This window comes from Lithobates pipiens, unplaced genomic scaffold (assembly GCF_037356315.1).
Source record: "Lithobates pipiens isolate NorthernLeopardFrog02 unplaced genomic scaffold, aLitPip1_a1.2 Scaffold_23, whole genome shotgun sequence".
NCBI lineage: Eukaryota > Metazoa > Chordata > Amphibia > Anura > Ranidae > Lithobates > Lithobates pipiens.
This window is the reverse complement of record NW_027507785.1, coordinates 17,953,745-17,978,966: the sequence shown is the minus strand read 5'-3', so window position 1 is coordinate 17,978,966 and position 25,222 is coordinate 17,953,745. Positions and strand designations below refer to the sequence as shown.

The following is a 25,222-nucleotide window of genomic DNA, read 5'->3' as shown; positions in this document are numbered from 1 at the left end:
GCGATTACAGATGGGGGATGGTAGTGTAGGGATCGGGTGATTACAGATGGGGATGGGATGGCAGTGTAGGGATCGGGTGATTTACAGATGGGATGGCAGTGTAGGGATCAGGTGATTACAGATGGGGATGGGATGGCAGTGTAGGGATCGGGTGATTACAGATGGGGATGGGATGGCAGTGTAGGGATCGGGTGATTACAGATGGGGATGGGATAGCGGTGTAGGGATCGGGTGATTACAGATGGGGATGGGATGGCAGTGTAGGGATCGGGTGATTACAGATGGGGGATGGTAGTGTAGGGATCGGGTGATTACAGATGGGGATGGGATGGTAATGTAGGGATCGAGTGATTACAGATGGGGGATCTGGTGGCGGTGTAGGGATCTGGTGGCGGTGTAGGGATCTGGTGGCGGTGTAGGGATCTGGTGGCGGTGTAGGGATCTGGTGGCGGTGCTCGGTGGATTCTGTCTGCTCGGTGTCTGTGCTGTCAGTCGGGGGTCTGTAGGCTTTTCTCATAGAGAATACATTTCTTCCTCAGAACATGAATCCATATTCTGCCTTTATGGACTGGTTGCCTTTTTTGGTCCAAGTGGATCACTGACCGGATCCCCGGATCAATTCCTGGGCAGGGAGGAACCCCCCCCCTTCCACGCCGGACCCCCCCCCCCCCTCTATACACAGAGTGTCAGGGGATCCCGATATCTCCGGTCTGTAGACAGGGATCTGATCTGTCATGTGATGTATAGTGAGTTGTATACAGGGCCGTCTTAAATATTGATTGGACCCTGGGCAAAAAAAAAATTGCCCCCCCCCCCCCCCCCTCCATGCAGTTTCGCTCTCCACCTGCTTTGAGACATATAATAAAAAGCAGCAAAACTCTAAATCAGTTTAGTGAATCAGGTCAGACAGCGATTGCGATTGGTTGCCAGAGGTTACAGTGTATCATTACCGCTTACTGACTGGTTGCTAGAGGTTACAGCACATCATTTCTACTTGTTCATTGGTTGCTAGAGATTACTGTACATCAATACTGCTCATTGATTGGTTGATATAGTTACTGCACATCATTACTGCTTACTGATTGGTTGCTAGAGGTTACAGCACATCATCTCCTCACTGCCTGCACACCATGGACTGGGGAGATGAGGGGGGCCCATTAATAGGCATTAAACTCCTAGGGATCCGAGGACTCCTGGGCTCAGAGGCAGTGCAGATTTTTAGGCATACCCCTTCACCTCCCCAGTGGGCAGCATTCAGTATAGGTGATGGCGGATATGACCTCAGGGGGGCATGATATACATATGAATACCGCCTCTATTTACATATGAATCCTGCCGGTCTGCCTCTATTTACATATGAATCCTGCCGGTCTGCCTCTATTTACATATGAATGCTAGTAATTTACATGTAAACACAGGTCTGCAGGTGAGTCATCTGTACACAACAATAGGGCAGAACTGGGCAGCATTAGTAGCAGCACTTCACACTGAGATATTGGGACACAGCACAGGACTAAAAACCTCAAGGGAAAAGGGAATTTAAACTGGGATAGTTACCAAGGATGAGGCAGCTGCTTTGGGCCCCACAACTATGACAGGGCCCAGGGCAGCTGCCCCTTTTGCCCTGCCTTAAAAAACAGCCCTGGTTGTATATAAGATATGATTGTACCGCCCATCACAACCAATCCTCTCTGTTTGTCCAATCATCCATCGCAGATCAGAGAGGTCCGCCGGCCTCCAGGAAACCTCCACCAATCAGGAATGATCGGAGGGGGTGGTGTTGGAGTCGGTCTGTGAAATGGTCACATTGATCCTTTAGAAATCAGCCACAGCTGAGTAGAGAAGTCTGTCCCCTGCCAGCATGCTGTGTAGAGGGTCCCTCGCTCAGGGGGTCGGGGTTTGAGCCCCTCCTCATTAGTAAATGTCATCTTCCCACCTGAATAGAGAGCTCTGACTCAGCAGGAGGTTGTCGGAACTTCTGCAGAGAGTCCGCTGCTTCCACCCTGAGTGCAACAGTCCTTCTCTACAACATGCTGGCAGCAGACAGACTTTTCTACTCAGGCTGGGGCTTCTTTCTAAAGAAAACCCTCTGAATGTTCTGTCATGTGATTTCATTGGAACGTGGAGTTGGGCTGGAAATGTCTACATTTGCCTTGTCTGCTGCCCCGAGGCCTCCTATAGATCCTGTCATGACTCCGACATTTCCCGTCCTCCACCGATCATCACCGGGCCGCCACTTGGTTCTGGTTATGGAGCAAAGAATCTGATTGGTTGGGAGGTCAGTCCAAAACACCGAAAACCAACATTCATTTCACCTTCGTCCTCCAGCTGTCACCTATCCCTATACTAACATTCGACCTGTGCCTTCCTTCACCTACCCCCCAACACTTACCCTTCACCTAGCCCCCAACACTTACCCTTCACCTACCCACGTCATTAACCCTTCACCCACCCCCCCTCCCCCAACATTGACCTTTCACCTCCCCCAACATTGACCCTTCACCTACTCCCCCTCCAACATTTACCCTTCACCTACTCCCCCTCCAACATTTACCCTTCACCTACCCACCCTCCAACATTGACCCTTCCCCTACCTACCCTCCAACATTGACCCTTCCCCTACCTACCCTCCAACATTGACCCTTCACCTACCTACCCTCCAACATTGACCCTTCCCCTACCTACCCTCCAACATTGACCCTTCACCTACTCCCCCTCCCAACAGTGACCCTTCCCCTACCCCCCCCCAACATTTACCCTTCACCTACTTCCAATCCCAACATTGACCCTTCGCCTACCCCTCCACATTGATCTCTTCCCCTAACCCCCAATATTTATCCTTTCCCTCCTTCCACACATTTACCTTTTTACCTCCCCCCAACATTTACCCTTCACCTACCCTCCCCCCCCCACATTGACCCTTCCCCCTACCCTCCACATCAGTCTTTTACCTACCCCTCCCAACATTGACCCTTCTCCTACCCCCCTGACATTGACTCTTCTACCCCCCAACATTGACCCTTCACCTATCCCCCAATATTCACCCTTTCCCTCCTTCACCACGTTTACCTCTTTACCTACCCCCAACATTTACCCTTCACCTACTCCCCCTCCCAACATTGACCCTTCATCTACCCTCCAACATTTACCCTTCACCTACCCCCCTCCAACATTTACCCTTCACCTACCCCCCCTCCCAACATTTACCCTTCACCTACCCCCCCTCCCAACATTTACCCTTCACCTACCCCCCTCCCAACATTTACCCTTCACCTACCCCCCTCCCCCAACATTTACCCTTCACCTACACCCCTCCCAACATTTACCCTTCACCTACCCCCCCTCCCAACATTTACCCTTCACCTACTCCCCCTCCCAACATTTACCCTTCACCTACTCCCCCTCCCAACATTTACCCTTCACCTACCCCCCTCCAATATTTACCCTTCACCTACCCCCCTCCAATATTTACCCTTCACGTACCCCCCCTCCAATATTTACCCTTCACGTACCCCCCTCCAATATTTACCCTTCACGTACCCCCCCTCCAATATTTACCCTTCACGTACCCCCCCTCCAATATTTACCCTTCACCTACCCCCCTCCAACATTTACCCTTCCCCTACCCCCCCAACATTGACCCTTCCCCTACCCTCCAACATTTACCCTTCACCTACCCCCCCAAACATTTACCCTTCACCTACTCCCCCCCCCCCAACATTGACCCTTCCCCTACCCTCCACATTGACCCTTCCCCTACCCCCCAACATTGACCCTTCACCTATCCCCCAATATTCACACTTTCCCTCCTTCCCCACATTTACCTTTTTACCTACCCCCAACATTTACCCTTCACCTACTCCCCTTCCCAACATTGACCCTTCACCTTCTCCCCCTCGAACATTGACTATTCCCCTACCCCACCTACCCCCCCCCCCCCCAACATTTAACCTTCACCTACTCCCCCCCAACATTGACCATTCCCCTACCCTCCTCATTGATCCTTTACCTACTCCCCCCCCCCCCCCTTAACATTGGTCCTCCGCCTACCCCTACTTTCCACATTGATCCCTTCCCCTACTCCCCAATATTCACCCTTTCCCTCCTTCCACACATTTACCTTTTTACCTACCCCCAACATTGACCCTTCACCCTACCCTCCACATCGATCTTTTACCTCCTCCCCATCCCAACATTGACCCTTCCCTACCCTCCAACATTGACCCTTCCCCTACCCCCCCCAACTCTGACCCTTCCCCTACCCCCCCCCCCCCCAACCAACATTTTACCCTTCCACCCCAATAGTCACCCATTCCCTCCCTCCCAACAGTAACCCTTTTACCTACCCCACCAAACAATCTCTCACCTACTTCCTGACATTTATCCCCCTGTCTACCCCCATACACTACACCCTTATCCCCAATCTCCTTATATACTCCTAGTGTGTAACCAATCACTAAACAATGGATCTGATCCTTTGATTTCTATCAGATGAATGTGCGATTCAACCAAAACCTTCTCATCTGATACCAGGCGAAGATTTGTAACTTTCATTCCAATCGATTTTGAGTCAGGTGGCCAGGGCAGAATATTACCGATCATTTAGCTTTGTCTGAGATACTTTCTTCATGAATATGATCAGTTCTTGAGATTACATGGTAAAAACAGAGATGTGATTGGCCGTTTAAAAAAAATCTCTCATCCAATACCTTCTGACTTTTCTGTGCTTCTCAGCCATGTCTTTCTATTGTCCAGAATCCTTCTGACTTTTCTGTGCTTCTCAGCCATGTCTTTCTCTCGACCAGAATCCTTCTGACTTTTCTGTGCTTCTCAGCCATGTCTTTCTATTGTCCAGAATCCTTCTGACTTTTCTGTGCTTCTCAGTCATTTCTTTCTCTCATCCAGAATCCTTCTGACTTTTCTGTGCTTCTCAGCCATGTCTTTCTCTCATCCAGAATCCTTCTGACTTTTCTGTGCTTCTCAGCCATGTCTTTCTCTCATCCAGAATCCTTCTGACTTTTCTGTGCTTCTCAGCCATGTCTTTCTCTCATCCAGAATCCTTCTGACTTTTCTGTGCTTCTTAGCCATGTCTTTCTCTCATCCAGAATCCTTCTGACTTTTCTGTGCTTCTAATGCCGCGTACACACGACCGGACTTTTCAACATCAAAAGTCTGACGGAATGATTCCGGCGGACCATTCGATCGTGTGTGGGCTGCAGCGGACTTTTGATTTGCAAAAGTCTGACAGACTTTAGAAATGGAACATGTTTCAAATTTTTCCGCCAGAACTCCGCCGGACCCAGTTCCTACCGAGAAATTTGCTTGTGTGTGTGCTGGTCTGACGGACTAAAACCGACGCAAGGGCAGCTATTGGCTACTGGCTATGAACTTCCTTATTCTAGTCCAGTCGTACGTCATCACGTTCGAATCCATCGGACTTTGGTGTGATTGTGTGTGGCCAAGTCTGTTCATTCGGAAAGTCCATCAGAACTCCGTCAAAAGTCTGTCGGACCTAAGTCCGGTCGTTTGTACGCGGCATTAGTCATGTCTTTCTATTGTCCAGAATACTTCTGACTTTTCTGTGCTTCTCAGCCATGTCTTTCTATTGTCCAGAATCCTTCTGACTTTTCTGTGCTTCTCAGTCATTTCTTTCTCTCATCCAGAATCCTTCTGACTTTTCTGTGCTTCTCAGCCATGTCTTTCTCTCGTCCAGAATCCTTCTGACTTTTCTGTGCTTCTCAGCCATGTCTTTCTCTCGTCCAGAATCCTTCTGACTTTTCTGTGCTTCTCAGCCATGTCTTTCTCCCGACCAGAATCCTTCTGACTTTTCTGTGCTTCTCAGCCATGTCTTTCTATTGTCCAGAATCCGTCTGACTTTTCTGTGCTTCTCAGCCATGTCTTTCTCTCGTCCAGAATCCTTCTGACTTTTCTGTGCTTCTCAGCCATGTCTTTCTCTCGACCAGAATCCTTCTGACTTTTCTGTGCTTCTCAGCCATGTCTTTCTCTCCACCAAAATCCTTCTGACTTTTCTGTGCTTCTCAGCCATGTCTTTCTATTGTCCAGAATCCGTCTGACTTTTCTGTGCTTCTCAGCCATGTCTTTCTATTGTCCAGAATCCGTCTGACTTTTCTGTGCTTCTCAGCCATGTCTTTCTCTCGACCAGAATCCTTCTGACTTTTCTGTGCTTCTCAGCCATGTCTTTCTATTGTCCAGAATCCGTCTGACTTCTCTGTGCTTCTCAGCCATGTCTTTCTCTCCACCAGAATCCTTCTGACTTTTCTGTGCTTCTCAGTCATGTCTTTCTATTGTCCAGAATCCTTCTGACTTTTCAGTCTTTTTTTTTTTTTTTCTGACTTCCAGCAGATGATTTTCTCCTGCCAGGGACCGGCTCATGTAGATCTGTATGGATTCCTCCACCAGGGGGCAGATCTGCATCGGCTGTGACAGCATTGGGCTATCTCCCAAGGGGTATGCCTTCATTGTCTCCATAAAAAAGACCTTTAGTCTTTATATGCTGTTTGGCCATACTATGTGTCACCAGCATCTACTAAGCTTTGTGTGGATGGGATTATGTCCTCTATTGGCCGTCCCCATTGATGGTAATTTACTGACTGAGACTTCTTTCCTGCACCCGCTATAAGAAACTATTGATTTCTGTTTGTACTCATCAGAATGTGCCACTTGCTGTCCCCTCTATCGCAGCGTGGCTGACCGCTCCGTATATTTGGAGCTGTCCTGGTTGCTGTGACATTTGTACTTGAGGCGCAGCTCATTTGAAGATGGTGAGATGTATTGTTGTTCTCTCTTGCTACGTCTTTGAACCTTTTTTCCCTGTCCTGAGGAAGCCTTTATGGTGAAACGCGTAGACGCAACGCACAAGGGCTCAATGTACAAATTGTATCATAATTGATATGATTTTTATATTGTTTTGCACACTGTTATGATATTGTATTTTTCAATAAAATATTTTTTTTCTACTTTCCTATTTGCTTCCATGCCTTAAAAGTCCGACCTGCTGATATCTATTTGGTATCCTCTTTGTTTTCCCTTCAGTAGTATAGTGTCTACACCAGAGTTCAGTGTCTGTGTAAGATCTGCGTTGTCCTGGGAAAGTGACTGAAGTGTGAGCTCCTGTGCCAAGACAAGGCTGCTACATACAGGGACAGTGAAGATGATGGAGCCAAGCACTTCAACCCTCAGCTGGTGATCGCTGTCGCCTGGCAATGATCGCTGGCGCCTGGCACATCGCCAAGCAGTGTAGTGCAACGTTTCGGAGCCACGCGGGACCCCTTCGTCAGGCATGTGATCATGAATAAAATACTGGATGAAATTGAAGATCCTTGGTGTGCTGAGGAATATCTACGTATTGAGCCGGAGGAATAGTGCCCCACCATCGTGTCAGTGGAAGGAATAGTGCCCCACCATTGTGTCAGTGGGAACAATAGTGCCCTATCATTGGTGTCAGTGGGAGGAATAGTGCCCCACCATTGTGTCAGTGGGAACAATAGTGCCCTATCATTGGTGTCAGTGGAAGGAATAGTGCCCCACCATTGTGTCAGTGGAAGGAATAGTGCCCCACCATTGTGTCAGTGGGAGGAATAGTGCCCTATCATTGGTATCAGTGGGAACAATAGTGCCCCACCATTGTGTCAGTGGGAGGAATAGTGCCCCACCATTGTGTCAGTGGAAGGAATAGTGCCCCACCATCGTGTCAGTGGAAGGAATAGTGCCCCACCATTGTGTCAGTGGAAGGAATAGTGCCCCACCATTGTGTCAGTGGGAGGAATAGTGCCCTATCATTGGTATCAGTGGGAACAATAGTGCCCCACCATTGTGTCAGTGGGAGGAATAGTGCCCCACCATTGTGTCAGTGGAAGGAATAGTGCCCCACCATCGTGTCAGTGGAAGGAATAGTGCCCCACCATTGTGTCAGTGGGAGGAATAGTGCCCTATCATTGGTATCAGTGGGAACAATAGTGCCCCACCATTGTGTCAGTGGGAGGAATAGTGCCCTATCATTGGTATCAGTGGGAACAATAGTGCCCTATCATTGGTATCAGTGGGAACAATAGTGCCCTATCATTGGTGTCAGTGGGAGGAATAGTGCCCTATCATTGGTGTCAGTGGGAGGAATAGTGCCCTATCATTGGTGTCAGTGGGAGGAATAGTGCCCTATCATTGGTATCAGTGGGAGTAATAGTGCCCTATCATTGGTGTCAGTGGGAACAATAGTGCCCCACCATTGTGTCAGTGGGAGGAATAGTGCCCTATCATTGGTATCAGTGGGAACAATAGTGCCCTATCATTGGTATCAGTGGGAACAATAGTGCCCTATCATTGGTGTCAGTGGGAGGAATAGTGCCCTATCATTGGTGTCAGTGGGAGGAATAGTGCCCTATCATTGGTGTCAGTGGGAGGAATAGTGCCCCATCATTGGTATCAGTGGGGGGAATAGTGCCCCATCATTGGTGTCAGTGGGAGGAATAGTGCCCCATCATTGGTATCAGTGGGAGGAATAGTGCCCAAACATTGGTGTCAGTGGGAGGAATAGTGTCCCATCATTGGTATCAGTGGGAGGAATAGTGCCCAAACATTGGTGTCAGTGGGAGGAATAGTGTCCCATCATTGGTATCAGTGGGAGGAATAGTGCCCCATCATTGGTGTCAGTGGGAGGAATAGTGCCCCATCATTGGTATCAGTGGGAGGAATAGTGCCCCATCATTGGTGTCAGTGGGAGGAATAGTGCCCCATCATTGGTGTCAGTGGGAGGAATAGTGCCCCATCATTGGTGTCAGTGGAAGGCATAGTGCCCCATCATTGGTGTCAGTGGGAGGAATAGTGCCCCATCATTGGTATCAGTGGGAGGAATAGTGCCCAAACATTGGTGTCAGTGGGAGGAATAGTGTCCCATCATTGGTATCAGTGGGAGGAATAGTGCCCAAACATTGGTGTCAGTGGGAGGAATAGTGTCCCATCATTGGTATCAGTGGGAGGAATAGTGCCCCATCATTGGTGTCAGTGGGAGGAATAGTGCCCCATCATTGGTATCAGTGGGAGGAATAGTGCCCCATCATTGGTGTCAGTGGGAGGAATAGTGCCCCATCATTGGTGTCAGTGGGAGGAATAGTGCCCCATCATTGGTGTCAGTGGAAGGCATAGTGCCCCATCATTGGTGTCAGTGGGAGGAATAGTGCCCCGTCATTGGTGTCAGTGGGAGGAATAGTGCCCCGTCATTGGTATCAGTGGGAGGAATAGTGCCCCATCATTGGTATCAGTGGGAGGAATAGTGCCCCCTCATTGGTATCAGTGGGAGGAATAGTGCCCCATCATTGGTGTCAGTGGGAACAATAGTGCCTTATCATTGGTATCAGTGGGAGGAATAGTGCCCCATCATTGGTGTCAGTGGGAACAATAGTGCCCTATCATTGGTGTCAGTGGGAGGAATAGTGCCCCATCATTGGTATCAGTGGGGGGAATAGTGCCCCATCATTGGTATCAGTGGGAGGAATAGTGCCCCATCATTGGTATCAGTGGGAGGAATAGTGCCCAAACATTGGTGTCAGTGGGAGGAATAGTGTCCCATCATTGGTGTCAGTGGGAGGAATAGTGCCCCATCATTGGTGTCAGTGGGAGGAATAGTGCCCCATCATTGGTGTCAGTGGGAGGAATAGTGCCCCATCATTGGTGTCAGTGGGAGGAATAGTGCCCCATCATTGGTGTCAGTGGGAGGAATAGTGGGCTAATGAGTGTATGTGTAATATATATAGAATTTTGTAAAGGAGTCATGTCAAGTTCCCTTTAAGACTCCCATGGACAGATTGCTCTGTGTTCCATCCATACACCCAGATGGGTGATCTCGGGGGGGGGAGACTCTTCCTCCTGTTACCTGTCTGTCTCTAATGGAGTTACGGTGAGCGACTCATAACGGTGCCCCTCCCTTTGTCTGCGTGTTTCATGCACATCGGGCCGCCCATTGCGCTATAATGCGTCATGTGGAAAAAATGACGCACTAATTCTGATGACAACCTAACACTTCCTGTTTAGCTTGTGGGACAGGAAGTAAAGGTAAATCTTCCCAATGGGGACACAGGTGGCCAAGAAAAACCTTTTATAGGGGTTATAACCCTCTTTTACTGTATCCAAAATGAAAATAGTTATGGATTTAGTTCTACTCCTATTTCTTTAGGTCTCCTTTCTAAAGTGTTTGTTACCCCATCATTTCGTAATCCTGATATGTGGCTGCTGTAGCATGTACTTGTATGAGAAAGTATCCTGCTTGCCTGACCACACTGATCAGGAGAGCACAGTGTGGTCAGTTCTCTAGCTATGCTGGGAACTCGAACTGCTCTCCTCCAATGATCAGACTTGTTCTGACACCCCCATCCCCCCTGCTGCACAGCCAATTCACTGGGAAGCTCAGTGTGCTGCTGTTTCTCTCCCCCCAGCTCTTATGTAGCTGATAACAGAGGGAATGTGATCACTTATAAAAAAGGGTATTTATATATTTATAATCTGTGTGTGTTTTTTTGTTTTTTGGGGTTGTTATTTTTTTTTGTGTGGTGTGTTTTTTTTTTTTTTATATCTACAAAAAAAAAAATGTTTTGCCTTTTCATTTCTATTTTAAGCCTGAATGGGTTGTTTTACAAGGTGATCGTTTACAATCACGTTTTCCAACCTCCACAGTACTCACTGATAAATAAAAACTGCAATATTTGGAGGACTGATCTATAGGTGCCATTTTTTTTTCCTTGTATTGGATTGGCGCTTTTTTCTTTTCACGATCCTTGTAGCGCCACTTTTTGTTTTGCAGGGAAAATTTTAAATGAAAATTATCCAGAGATGGAAAATTCCACGTTTGGCGTAAGAATAATATTTATGCGAGGAATGGTATCCGTATCGCCCCGCTTCGCTTATTCTCTTATCCGCCATTGCGGGCGGTTGGCTGTTTGATTCGCGTCCGGTTTTACACGTCTCGCTCTTAAAGCGCATTTAAAGTGGCTTCAGACATGAAATGCAAACAAAGCATATCCCTCTATAGCAAGGGATATGCAATTAGCGGACCGACAGCTGCTGAAAAACTACAAGTCCCATCATGCCTCTGCCTGTCATGCTTGTGGCTGTCAGAGTCTTGCTATGCCTCATGGGACTTGTAGTTCTGCAACAGCTGGAGGTCCACTAATTGCATATCCCTGCTCTATAGTGTGTACTCGTCTCACTCCAGAGTACTAAGTGTCATTTCTGTCTGCTGCTTCCTTCCTCCTCCTTCTCACACCAAGAGAAAAAAAACTAAAAAGTTGAAAAGGGGAGGGAGCTCCAGCACACAGCCTGTGATTGGCCGCCTCAGCTCTGTTGCTGTGTGAAGGTGGGTGTGTCCCTTCCCTTCCAATCAGCGCTCGCTCACCTCTGCAGAGTGTAACTTTAGCTCTCCACCCCTGCTTTCTGACTGCTCAGACAAGCTTTATAACCTCCACGTTTTGAATGGATATAGAGAAGAGAGGGCAGCGGATAAACAGGTACAACTTGTGTAGGAGGATTTGTTTTATCTCTGTGTATCCCCGGAGTCCAGTCGCTTCACTGGCTTTATGTGAGGGGTTTACAACCACTTTAAGGATTTCCGCTCAGTACTATTGTATTTACATTGGTCATTTACTGTAACGTTACAAAGAACATATCAGAAGGACACTGGGGGGCTATTTATTAAAATTCCCAATGAAATGTAAGTAATTGCAGTAAAAAAAAAAAAAAAAAAAAAGCGGGGGTGATTGCGGCCACGCCCTGTTCCCAGGACACGGCGTGCCCCCTGTAAAGAACCAATGGCAGGGCTCTCTAACCATGTGATCAGCTGTGTCCACCACGTCACATACTACACCGGCCTTGTTGCCCACTTCAGTTCGAGGGAATACCAGTTTGCGCTGTAAGGAAAAAGGAAGAGGGCATGTAAGTTGCGCCCCCTTGTGGATGGGAATTGATACATTCACTTTCTTGTGTTTTTTTTTTTTTTTTGTGTTTTTTTTTGAAAAAACTTTATTATCACAAATGTAGTAGAGACGTTGTGGTTTGCCCATTGCGCTCTTGATGTACAGGGCCCTCACATAGGGATACCAAGAAGTTAATGGAAAGGTGGATGTTGTAGACCAGCTCCTCCTCTGTCATCTTGACATGACCAACTGCCACCGCTAAACACCGGACCTTTTTTTTTTTTTTCATCAAAAAACTTAATGGTGGACTTGACTTCATCGGTTTTGGCCACCATGTTCTCACGGTGAGTCAACAAAAGAGGAGGTTTTTTTCCTGCTTTATTCCAACCAGGTCCCCAAATACGAGGAATCTGCTTGGTACGTGGTTTGGAGGCCAACAACGGGCATCAAACTTCTTAGCCAACTTCTGTCTTCACAAGCTTCTTGTTCTTGTTTAGTTTCTTGGAGAAAAAAAAAAAAGAATTCCAAGACCCGAGGGATCATTTGTTAAAGGCCACCACATCCCAAGATTTTTGTTAAGTTTCTTAAGAGCTTCAATATCCTTGTGGGGGAAATCCACAGCCTTGGCTCCACCACAGTGCTGATGATCTCCCAACATGCATACTGAGAATTTGGGCCTTGGTGTAGACTTTAGCCTGACAGTGCTGGAGAAACGCTTGACCTTTTCGGGGGTGGGGGTCGTCGTTTTTTATTTAATTTTTTTATTTTTTTAAGGCTAATCTGAAGTTCCACAGGTTGCAGAAACTTTTTCTCTTTTTCCTTCTTGGATCCCCCAAATAGAACCTCCCTCACAGCTTCATGGAGGTAGGGTTGCCACCTGTCCAGGATTCACCCGGATAGTCCGGGTTTTGAATCATGTGTCCAGGTTTCAGGCGGATTAAAACGCTGACATGTTATTCAGACTGGCTCCCCAAGTAACCAAGATAGTCGCACACAAATCTATTGGGAGCTGTCTAGGGGGCAGGTTTGGCAGCAGGGGGGGGGGCAGGTTGATGAAGTCAGCGAGAGCATTTTGGCCACACCCACTGTTTGCTGCAGCACGCTATGCGCACCGCATTACTTCTCTACTTGGGGCACCCAAAGGTGTCCCAGGCCGCTAAAGTTTTCGGGTTTGGCTTGAAGAAAAGGTGGCAACCCTACATGGAGGGTATCGCGAGAAAATTTTGCTGCTCATCAGGTCTCGGCGACTAGAAAAGCCCTTCTTGTGTATTTTGTGGGTATATTGGCATTGTTTTTATTTAACCACTTCTGCCCTGGAAGATTTGGCTGTTGAATGACCAGGACATTTTTGCGTTGCTTGCCTCCACTGTGCAGCTCGTTTTGCACAGAGTGGCCCTGAACATCCTCTTCTGGGCGTGCTCCCGAGTCCAGTATTTGCATCCATAGGCACAAATGCCAGACTCGGCCCTGCTCCCCACCCCCCCCCACCGGCGCCCATATCATTGGATTTGATTGACAGCAGCGGGAGCCAATGGCTGTGCTGCTTTCAATCTATCCAATCAAGAGCCGGGACCTGTGGAGAGAGGGACAGCGTGCGAGATGAAGGGGCTCAGAGGTAAGTAAAACGGGGGGGGTTGGGGAAGTCTTATGGTAATGAAGTAGGCCGGTGTGCCGCCTTCTTCTTCTTACACTTGTTGCCCACTAAATAAGGACATGCAGCTACCCAGGGCTGTACCCATGTACCACCACTAAACGCAAACCCATTCAAGTAGATGGGGTCACGCCGCAACTGTTCTGCAGCCACCACAGGCAATGAGAAGGCAACATCTTGCCTCCTTACCACCTGCCAATCAGAGGAGTGACTAGGACTGCTGCACATCTGAATAAGTCTTAAAGTGATTTGAAGAGCGTTTCCCCCCAAGTGCTTCAGCGCCCAGTCGGATGTGAGCGTTGTGCGGCCGCACAGTCGGATGTGAACGCTGTGCGGCCGCCCAGTCGGGTGTGAACGTTGTGCGGCCGCCCAGTCGGATGTGAGCGTTGTGCGGCCGCCCAGTCGGGTGTGAACGTTGTGCGGCCGCCCAGTCGGATGTGAGCGTTGTGCGGCCGCCCAGTCGGATGTGAGCGTTGTGCGGCCGCCCAGTCGGGTGTGAACGTTGTGCGGCCGCCCAGTCGGGTGTGAACGTTGTGCGGCCGCCCAGTCGGGTGTGAACGTTGTGCGGCCGCCCAGTCGGGTGTGAACGTTGTGCGGCCGCCCAGTCGGGTGTGAACGTTGTGCGGCCGCCCAGTCGCATGTGAACGTTGTGCGGCCGCCCAGTCGCGTGTGAACGTTGTGCGGCCGCCCAGTCGGGTGTGAACGTTGTGCGGCCGCCCAGTCGGGTGTGAACGTTTTGTGGCCCTTGAAGCTCAAAAAAAAGTAGGAACTCCCTTGGGACAGAGACGCTCGTTTTTTGGCCCTTTTTATAGGCATAAATGGGAGTGCCTGGACATGTGCGTGATTTCTCGCCTCTCCTCCGCCTACATATTCGTTTTCCATTGGCTAGGGCAAAGGCCTGAAAAACGCATGTACAAACGTTGACTGAAATGTGGACAGGGGGCGAAAGCTACAGCGTGTTCTTGTGACGCCGTGCTGGGACTTGTAGTTTTTTTTTTGTGTGCGTTCTCACTATTTTACCGTGGGAGGATGGATGAGGCTCCTCGCTGGATCTCCTCTCTCTCCCTGCCAGCTCTGCTGTCATTCCCATGCAAATCTCCCACTAATGGGAACACCTGTTTTAACCCATTTGCCTTAGTGCCGGCCCGGCTTTACCAGCTGCTGCCAGAGGCAGACAGTTTGCAGCTGCTGTTCCCGGAGATGGACGTCTGAAGGCTGAAAACTTGCAGCTGGATCGCCGCTGACGAACCGCACGAGGAGGGAGGGGGGGGGGAGAAATCGCAATATGGGAGATACAGCATTCTACATATACTGTCCATCGCCTTCCACTTCTCTTATGTTATCTGCATGCCCGAAGTTTAGAGATCTATCCCATCATAGAAAAGATACTCATTACTGAAGTCCTGTATCATTAGTACATCATTAACCACTTCAATACCGGGGGGGCACTTATACACCTTCCTGCCCAGGCCAATTTTCAGCTTTCAGAGCTGTCGCACTTTGAATGACAACTGCGCGGTCATACAACACTGTACCCAAACATATTTTTAATCATTTTGTTCCCACAAATAGAACTTTCTTTTGGCGGTATTTGATCACCTCTGCGGTTTTTATTTTTTGCGCAACAAATAAAAAAAGACCGAAAATTTAGAAAAAAAAAAAGTTTTTCTTTGTTTCTGTTAAAATTGTTTGTAAATAAGTAAGTTTTTCTTCTTCAATGACGGGCACTGATATGGCTGCACTGATGGTGGGCACTCGTAGGCGGCACAGGTGGGTACTCGTAGGCGGCACTGATGGATACTTATGGGTGGCACTGATAGGTGGCACGGATGGGCACTGGACACTGATAGGTGGCACTGATGACACTGATGGGGTGGCACTGAAGACACTGACATTTTTTTTGTTTTCATAATGGTGCCAGTCAGTGCCCATTTGTGGGCACTGATTGGAATAGATTGGGCATATGTTGGCACATGTGGATAGCCACAGGGGATGTACCTGGCCATCCACATGTTATGTGCTTCCCTGGTGGTCCTGGCGGCTTCCCTGGTGGCCCAGTGTGGGCATCCCGGGGGGGGCTGCGCTGATAAACAATCAGCACAGACCCCCCCACCTGTCAGGAGAGCCGTCGATCGTCTCTCTACTCGCGTTTGTCAGACATGAGTGAGGAAAAGCCGATCAACGGCTCTTCCTATTTACATCGTGATCAGCCGTGATTGGACACGGCTGATCACATAGTAAAGAGCCTCCGTCAGACTGCGCACCGCACCCCCGGTCGCCGCGATGCACGCCCCCCACAGGTGCGAAGCGACGGTTGTTATCCTGCAGGAAGTCATATGACGCCCAGTTAGAATAACTGAACCACCGAAGTGGTTAAATGTAAGCAGTGCAAGTACCTGAATTTGACCTGATTTCAGCCTAATGCGGTCCTTTTTTGAAGCAGAGCTTGGGGGAGAAGCAGCACAAGGAGCCAATCAGTTGTGCTGCAGTGCAGGGAACATGCTGATGGGAGGAGAGGAGAAACAGCAGAGATGATCTCATTAGTCTGCGGGTTAAATTCCTCCTCATAGATATAACATTTCATATCTGTATTTAACTTAAAGAGGAAGTAAACCCTGATGGGTTTTACTTCCGCTTTACTCCCTTGCAAAGTAAAAGTATAATGGGCTAGTATGCATCGCATACTAGCCCATTATGTGCCACTTACCTAAAAACGAAGCTTTTAATGTCCTCGCTGGTGGCCACGTCCATCCTCACCTCCTTCTTCCTTCCGGGGGCCATGGACTCCGACTCTCTGACTGGCCGAAATCGCGTGACGTCATACGCACGGGAGCCGACGGTCACGGCACTGGCCCTATAGAAACGGTGCGATTTTGCCCTTTGACGTTGCCGATGACGTTGGAGCAGGCGTATATGGTAAATATTTCCTAAACCGTGCACGTTTAGGAGATATTTCCAGTACCTACAGGTAAGGCTTATTATAGGGAAAAGTGGTCTGTATGGGTTTACAAACACTTTAATCCATCGATTTAACGGTTTCCCAAAATAGTTACATTCAGGGCATGTCATGAATAATAACTGTCACTCAGTGATGTCACCGGTCTCTAGTGAATGGATAGGCTCCATTCTCAGTGATGTCACTGGTCTCTAGTGAATGGATAGGCTCCATTCTCAGTGATGTCACTGGTCTCTAGTGAATGGATTGGCTGGATTGTCAGTGATGTCACCGGTCTCTAGTGAATGGATAGGCTGCATTTTTAGTGATGTCACCGGTCTCTAGTGAATAGATTGGCTGGATTGTCAGTGATGTCACTGGTCTCTAGTGAATGGATAGGCTGCATTTTTAGTGATGTCACTGGTCTCTAGTGAATGGATTGACTGGATTGTCAGTGATGTCACTGGTCTCTAGTGAATGGATAGGCTGCATTTTTAGTGATGTCACTGGTCTCTAGTGAATGGATTGGCTGGATTGTCAGTGATGTCACTGGTCTCTAGCGAATGGATTGGCTGGATTGGCAGTGTTGTCACTGGTCTCTAGTGAATGGATTGCCAGTGATGTCACCGGTCTCTAGTGAATGGATTGGCTGGATTGTCAGTGATGTCACTGGTCTCTAGCGAATGGATTGGCTGGATTGGCAGTGATGTCACTGGTCTCTAGTGAATGGATTGTCAGTGATGTCACTTGTCTCTAGTGAATGGAATGGCAGGATTGGCAGTGATGTCACTGGTCTCTAGTGAATGGATTGCCAGTGATGTCACTGGTCTCTAGTGAATGGATTGGCAGTGATGTCACTGGTGTCTAGTGAATTAGGTAGCATTCTCAGTGATGTCCCCGGTTTCTAGTGAATGGTTAGGCTGCATTCTCAATGATGTCACTGGTCTCTAGTGAATGGACAGGCTGCATTCTCAATGATGTCACTGGTCTCTAGTGAATGGATAGGCTGCATTCTCAATGATGTCACTGGTCTCTAGTGAATGGATAGGCTGCATTCTCAATGATGTCACTGGTCTCTAGTTAGTGGATAGGTAGGGGCCCCAGTGATGTCACTGTGTTTTTTAGTGGACAGACAGTTCTCAGGTCTACAACCGCAACGTCAGGGTCTATCGGGATCCTTTGTCATAATCATCAGCAGAGCTCTGATCTGAATGAAGGTTTTTCCCGATGCTGTTTTTCTCTTCCAACGTCTCTTCTAAGCCGTCGCTCATTTGTGTCTGATCAGATGCAGAGATCTCTCTGTTCCTGGCTCCCTGGTGTCTGTTTGGCTCCCACATAGCATCCACACTGAATGTTAGGTATTTTGTAGTATTTTTAGTTGTACCTTATAAACTTTGTTTTTCTGACACTTTTACGTGAAAATCCTGCCAAGTGGTGTCAGTACGTCTGTAATTGTGCTTATATAACTAATCCTTTGTTGGGTCTCTCCTTGGCTCGGCTGCCTATTTGTCATTTTTCGAGACTATGTGTAGTGTTGAAGCTTGAAGTTGTTGCTTATTTAATAAATGGCCTGGCCAGAAACGAGGGTGCAGAGACCACTCTTAATGAGTTCTTAAAAGGTAAATTCACCTTTTCACAAAAAATGTAAGTCAAAATATCCTGGTCACCTCTCAACATAGCGGATGTGATGTCTCATGCTGCCAGGGTATTGGTCCGTGAACCTTACACCTCAATACTAGCCCCAGAGGGAGTATCCATTGTAGTGCTCACAATGGCAAGCGCGCATTTGGTCAGCAAGGTCCGACAGCACTGACCAATGAGAAGCTCTCGCTCGCTCTGGGGCTGTGTATTACGCTGTATGGTGTACAGACCGCTACACTTACAGGAAATGTCGGCTGCTATGTGCAGCGGGGGTCCAAAGGGGTATCTGCAATATTTGGACTTGGTCCCCCTATTTTTCATGAAAAGGTGAACTTACCCTTTAACCACTTCAGCTCTTGTATCTGTATGACCCTTCTGCACCAGATGTTTTACATTTCCAAAGGTGCTCTTGCCTACTACATACTAGAGGTTCACTCTACCTTGATTTTACATGAGTCGGTTTTTTCTTTATAACTCTTGAAAACTAGAGAAGATTGTTGGGGCAACTGTGTCAAGGCAATAATAGAGTATTTTAATGAGAAAACAACCCTTTTTTAGGGTAAAAACTTGTCCAAAAAAAAAAAATGCTGGTTACCTAGAGGGCAGGCTGACCCTTTTTCTTTAGTCCCTCAAGTCAATAACCCTGAACAAGTATACAGAATAGGCTCCTATTCACATCATAGCATTTTTGCATGATTCCAGAAGTGTGACAGAAGTGTGGCAATGCTCAAGATGAAGAATCACATTATCCTCAATAGACCCATTCGTACCTGAGTGTTGTGTCACTCCTCACCTTTTGTGTGATGCTCAAGAAAGTACATGAGCTTCTTTAGGGTAGTATTGCTCGTTTTTGGCCCCATTGACTTTAATGGGACGGCCTGAAGACCTTTTGAGAAACATATTTATGCACGTTTTTGAGGCACTACCCTTTATTATCAAAAAAAGCCTCTAATTTGCTTGTCTACGCTCACGAATGGGCTGTAAGTCTAGTTGACCTTCTTTTGACCCACAAATGACCTCCTTTTGTGGAGGAGGATCTTGGCCTTCATTCCCTTACTCATTTTGCCTTTTGGTTGACGTCCTTCTGGCCTTTTGGTTGACGTCCTTCTGGCCTTTTCGGTTGACGTCCTTCTGGCCTTTCGGTTGACGTCCTTCTGGCCTTTCGGTTGACGTCCTTCTGGCCTTTCGGTTGACGTCCTTCTGGCCTTTCGGTTGACGTCCTTCTGGCCTTTCGGTTGACGTCCTTCTGGCCTTTCGGTTGACGTCCTTCTGGCCTTTCGGTTGACGTCCTTCTGGCCTTTCGGTTGACGTCCTTCTGGCCTTTCGGTTGACGTCCTTTTGGCTTTTCGGTTGACGTCCTTTTGGCCTTTCGGTTGACGTCCTTTTGGCCTTTCGGTTGACGTCCTTTTGGCCTTTCGGTTGACGTCCTTTTGGCCTTTCGGTTGACGTCCTTTTGGCCTTTCGGTTGACGTCCTTTTGGCCTTTCGGTTGACGTCCTTTTGGCCTTTCGGTTGACGTCCTTTTGGCCTTTCGGTTGACCTCCTTTTGGCCTTTCGGTTGACGTCCTTTTGGCTTTTCGGTTGACGTCCTTTTGGCCTTTCGGTTGACGTCCTTTGACTTGCATGGGTACTAGAGAAGCCGTTGCAATGCAAACAAGTCATGTACACCGACCCTAAGGGCTTATTCAGGTGTGTTGCAGTAACGCACAATACATACGGTAAAAAATAAAATAAAATGATTTAACACCCAAAAATAAACGCCACACAATGTAGTGCTTATGAGCCCGAACAGCTAAAGAGGTATTAACCTCAGCAGGGTTGGGACTGTGTTGCATTGTTACCCAGTTAGTCTGTCTATTGCGTTCAGCCAAAGAAAAACGAAATTGAAACCTTCCAGTTGATCCAAAGCAAAGCAAATACCCTTCTAAAACGTGCTCCAAATTACTGGGGAACAGGGAAGAAATCCTTCTGATCCGTAAAAAGACTAGCAAACGTTTCCCTGGATCAACATTTTAGGCCGCGTACACACGCGCGGACTGTTCGCCCAACTTTGTCCGTCCAACAGTTTCGGCAAACAGTCCGCTCAAACTTAGCATGGACGGACATGGCCACACACGACGGACGAACAGTTTGCTGAAACCGTGCGCGATGACGTGAACGGCACGTACGACGGGACGAAAAATACGACGTCCTATACACTGCATTATAGCTTTCGGCGTGAAAATCCTTTCTGAGCATGCGCGCAACTTTGTTTGACGAACAAGCCTACACACGAGCGGGCTGTTCGCTGAAACAAGGTTTCAGCGGACAGTTTTTCGGAAATTCCGAAAAACCTTGTCCGTCCAACTGTCCGCTGAAACTGTCCGCTGAAAGCCCACACACGAGCGGACTGTCCGCCCAAACACTGTTCAGCGGACAAAGTTGGGCGAACAGTCCGCCCGTGTGTACGCGGCCTTACAATATTATTCTTATACATAATATGCATATTGTACTTTTTTATGTTTTGTGCATTAAGAAACACATTCAGCCTTTTCTTGAAGAAATCATCCGAATGACCCTGGTGCCCAACTTGTGGTCTGGAGGCCATATGCAGCACTTGGGCACCAATTGTGTGGTCCATGGTCTGTGTTTTCCTTACCAGTGAAAAGAAAATATTCCTCATACCGGCTTCTAGTAACTAAATGGTTTTGGTCTATTTCTTTCACGTTATCTTCCTCCTTTGTGGTCCATCCTTGTTTTGTTTTTTCCTCTGATCTTTTATTATGGATCTTTGCTGAGATAAACTTCAAATGTGGCAGAAGTCATTTTTAAAAGGGCCATAGGGAGAAACAATATGAACACATTGATGTGTAAAGGGGCTTTAAAAGCGGGGATCTCTAGCAGTCTCCTATAACGTGTCCCCAGCCTAAAATTGTCTCCTGATGCATTCACTGAATACTATATGTGGCCCTGATGATGGCTTCCTGGATCAGGAAAGACCACCATTGACCTAGAATAAACTCTTGTGGGAGACTATTCCACGTTGTCGCAGCTCGAATGCCGCATACACACGACCGGACTTTTCGAGGGACTAGGTCCGGCGGTCTTTCCGACTGACTTTCGGCGGGGTTCCGACGGACTTTCCGAATGAACGGACTTGGCCACATACAATCACACCAAAGTCTGACAGATGATGACGTACAACCAGACTAGAATAAGGAAGTTCATAGCCAGTAGCCAATATCTGCCCTAGCATCGGTTTTTGTCCGTCGGACTAGCATACACACAAACGGATTTCTCGGGTCCGGCGGAGTTCCGGTGGAAAAATGTAAAACATGTTCTATTTCTAAAGTCCATCGGATTTTTGGCAAGCAAAGGACCGATGGAGCCCACACACGATCGAATTGTCCGACGGACTCGTTACGTCGGACCTTTGCTGTCAAAAAGTCCGGTCGTGTGTAGTCGGCATTATAGTAGAGAATCCTTGATGGTTTTTGAAGGTTAAAGCTAAATGCCAGGTAAACTGCTGCACTTGGCTGAATCCCGGACAGGTGGCAACCCAGACAGTCCAGGTTTTGAATCTCCATTCATTTATACACCTTTTTATTTTGGAAATTGACCTGTTCTCCCCAGCCATATGCATATACACTCACCGACGACTTTATGAGGTACACCTGTTCAACTGCTTGGTAACGCAAATTGCTAATCAGCCAAACACATGGCAGCAACTCGAAGCATTCAGGCATCTAGACGTGGTGAAGACGACTTGCTGAAGTACAAACCGAGCATCAGAATGGGGAAGACAGGAGATTTAAGTGACTTTGAACGTGGCATGGTTGTTGGTGCCAGATGGACTGATCTGAGTATTTCAAAAACTGCTGATCTACTGGGATTTTCGTGCACAAGTATCTCTCGGGTTTACAGAGAATGGTCAGAAAAAGAGAAAATATCCAGTGAGCGGAAGTTGCATGGAGGAAAATGCCTTGTTGATGTCAGAGGACAATGGGTAGATTTGGTTCAAGATGATAGAAAGGCAACAGTAACTCAAATAACTAATCGTTACACCCAAGGTATGCAGAATACCATCTCTGCACGCACAACACTTCCAACCTTGAAGAAGATTCCAGAAGAAGACCACACCGAGTGCCACTCCTGTCCGCTAAGAACAGAAAACTGAGGCTACAATTGGCACAGGATCACCAAAATTGGACAACAGAAGATTGGAAAAATGTTGCCTGATCTGATGAGTCTCAATTTCGGCTGTGACATTCAGATGGTGGTGTCAGAATTTGGTGTAAACTACAGGAAAGCATGGATCCATCCTGCCTTGTATCAATGGTTCAGGCCGTGGTGTAATGGTGTGGGAGGTATTTTCTTGGCACACTTTCGGCCCCTTACTACCGATTGAGCATTGTTTAAATGCCACAGCCTACCTGAGTATTGTCGCTGACCATGTCCATCCCTTTATGACTACAGTGTCCCCATCTTCTGATGGCTCCTTCCCGCAGGATAATGCACCATGTCACAAAGCTCCAATCATCTCACCACTGGACAATGTGGTCCCTGTCCTCCAATGGCCTCCACACTCACCAGATCTCATCCAATAGAGCACCTTTGGGATGCGGTGGAACAGGACATTATCATCATGGATGTGCAGCCGAAAAAATCTGCAGAAAATATGTGATGCTATCATGTCACTATTGACCAAAATCTCTGAGGAAGGTTTCCAACACCTTGTTGAATCTATGCCATGGAGTATTAAGGCAGTTCTGAAGGCAAAAGGGGGTCCAACCCCGGTACTAGCAAGGTTTACCTAATGGGTGGGCTTTAACGCCGAGCCACCGCACATATGCATCTGTGGGTAATGGCAATTCTGTGCTGCAGCGGCGCACTCGCTTAGCGTACTAAGTTGTCACAGGCAGCTCCCGATGCATACTTGCAAATGGAAGCTTACGATCATGTGACCACTGTGAAAACCAATCACAGTAGTCACATGATTGGAAAGCTTGCCTCCACCTCTCAGCATTTACTTCCTCTTAAAGGACTAGGAGATGGCGGTGGCGGTGACCACTGTGAAAACCAATCACAGTAGTCACATGATTGGAAAGCTTGCCTCCACCTCTCAGCATTTACTTCCTCTTAAAGGGCTAGGAGATGACGGTGGCAAGGGGTTGAAAGGTTGGCTATAGAACCTGTAGAGTAATTTTTTTTTTTTTTTTTTCTTACTGTTTCCGCTTTGGTAGCCTAATTTAGGACAAAGAGTTTTGGCTGGAGATCTACTTTACGGTACCATTTCCATAAGACCTACGTAACTCGTTGGTTTGCAGGAACTAGCACATATTTTCATAGGAAGGGATGTATAGACATAATATATACACACTGGTCTTATCTCAGACGCCTGTTTATAGTTTTATCATTGCTTATTTGAAGTGTTCATGCCTCATCTTTGTGATAAAAAATGACTTATTCCAGAATATCTCTGAGCGCTATAATCTAAACCTCATATGTTTCCGCTGAACGGCTCACATAAACAAGATGAAAGGTCTGACTTTCCCCCGTCCCGTCCGTCGTACTAATGCTTCTGGTGACTCATCTCTGTATTTCTGGATATTTGTTGAAAAATGTAAGTTTTAATTGCGTTTGAAGGTAGTTGGGGGGATTGTGTCTCGTGTGTGTGTGTGTGTGTGTGTGTGTGTGTGTGTGTGTGTGTGTGTGTGTGTGTGTGTGTGTGTGTGTGTGTGTGTGTGATATATGGCCCAATTTTTTCTTTTGGATAGAATATTTGAAAAGAGTGACAACCAAATTATGAGGACCTGGAGCATTTTTGTTTTGTTCTGAGTCAATCTTCCCACTAAATTTCATGCACGTTACTTGTTACTGTTTTCGAATATGTGTGCTGACCGATCTTCTGCCACTGAGTGTGCTACGGAGATGAGTAATCACTGAGGGAAACTGACACAAGGCCAGCTTACTATCCTGCTTGACAAGCTATGCACTGACCTATTCCATAACCAACTTTAGTCTTTATGAATCTGGAATACCATTGTCTACATAAATCCCATTCTGTACTTGAATGTCAGTCCCTCTACGTTCTCTCCTGGAATGCCATTCCCTACATAAATCTCCCCTCGCTTGAAAAGCTAGTTTCTACATAAATCGCACTCTCTCTTGGAATGTCATTGTCTATTCTTTACATGAATCCTGTTCTCTTCTGAAATCCTATTTTCTACATCCTGTTCTCCTCCTGTAATACCATTCTGTACAAGAAACTTGTTCTCCCCTGAAATCTCATTCTCTACGTGAACCTCGTTCTCTTCTGGAATTACCATTTTCTACATCTCGTTCTCCTGTAATATCATTCTCTACAAGAAACGTATCCCCCTGGAATCTCATTCTCTACATAATTCTTGATCTCTCCTGGAATACCATTCTCTTCATAAACCTCGTTCTCTCCTGGAATTCAATTCTCTTTTTTTATAAATCTCGTTCTCTCCTGGAATACCCTTCTCTATAGGAATCTTGTTCTCTCCTGTAATATCATTCTCCAGAAGAAACGTATCCCCCTGGAATCTCATTCTCTACATAATTCTTGATCTCTTCTGGAATTCCATTCTCTTCATAAACCTCGTTCTCTCCTGGAATACCATTCTCTTCATAAACCTCGTTCTCTCCTGGAATTCAATTCTCTTTTTTTATAAATCTTGTTCTCTCCTGGAATACCCTTCTCTATAGGAATCTTGTTCTCTCCTGTAATATCATTCTCCAGAAGAAACGTATCCCCCTGGAATCTCATTCTCTACATAATTCTTGATCTCTTCTGGAATTCCATTCTCTTCATAAACCTCGTTCTCTCCTGGAATACCATTCTCTTCATAAACCTCGTTCTCTCCTGGAATTCAATTCTCTTTTTTTATAAATCTCGTTCTCTCCTGGAATACCCTTCTCTATAGGAATCTTGTTCTCTCCTGTAATATCATTCTCCAGAAGAAACGTATCCCCCTGGAATCTCATTCTCTACATAATTCTTGATCTCTTCTGGAATTCCATTCTCTTCATAAACCTCGTTCTCTCCTGGAATACCATTCTCTTCATAAACCTC

At 47.3% G+C, this 25,222-nt stretch overlaps 1 protein-coding gene and 1 pseudogene across 1 annotated transcript in view; one reads left to right on the top strand and one right to left on the bottom strand.

Annotated features, from left to right (window-relative positions):
* The window catches only part of LOC143926768 (large ribosomal subunit protein uL1-like), a 41,574-nt pseudogene extending 17,122 nt beyond the window's left edge, over positions 1 to 24,452 (bottom strand).
* The window catches only part of CHRDL2 (chordin like 2), a 153,469-nt gene that overhangs the window by 18,081 nt on the left and 110,166 nt on the right, over positions 1 to 25,222 (top strand). The window lies entirely within an intron of this gene.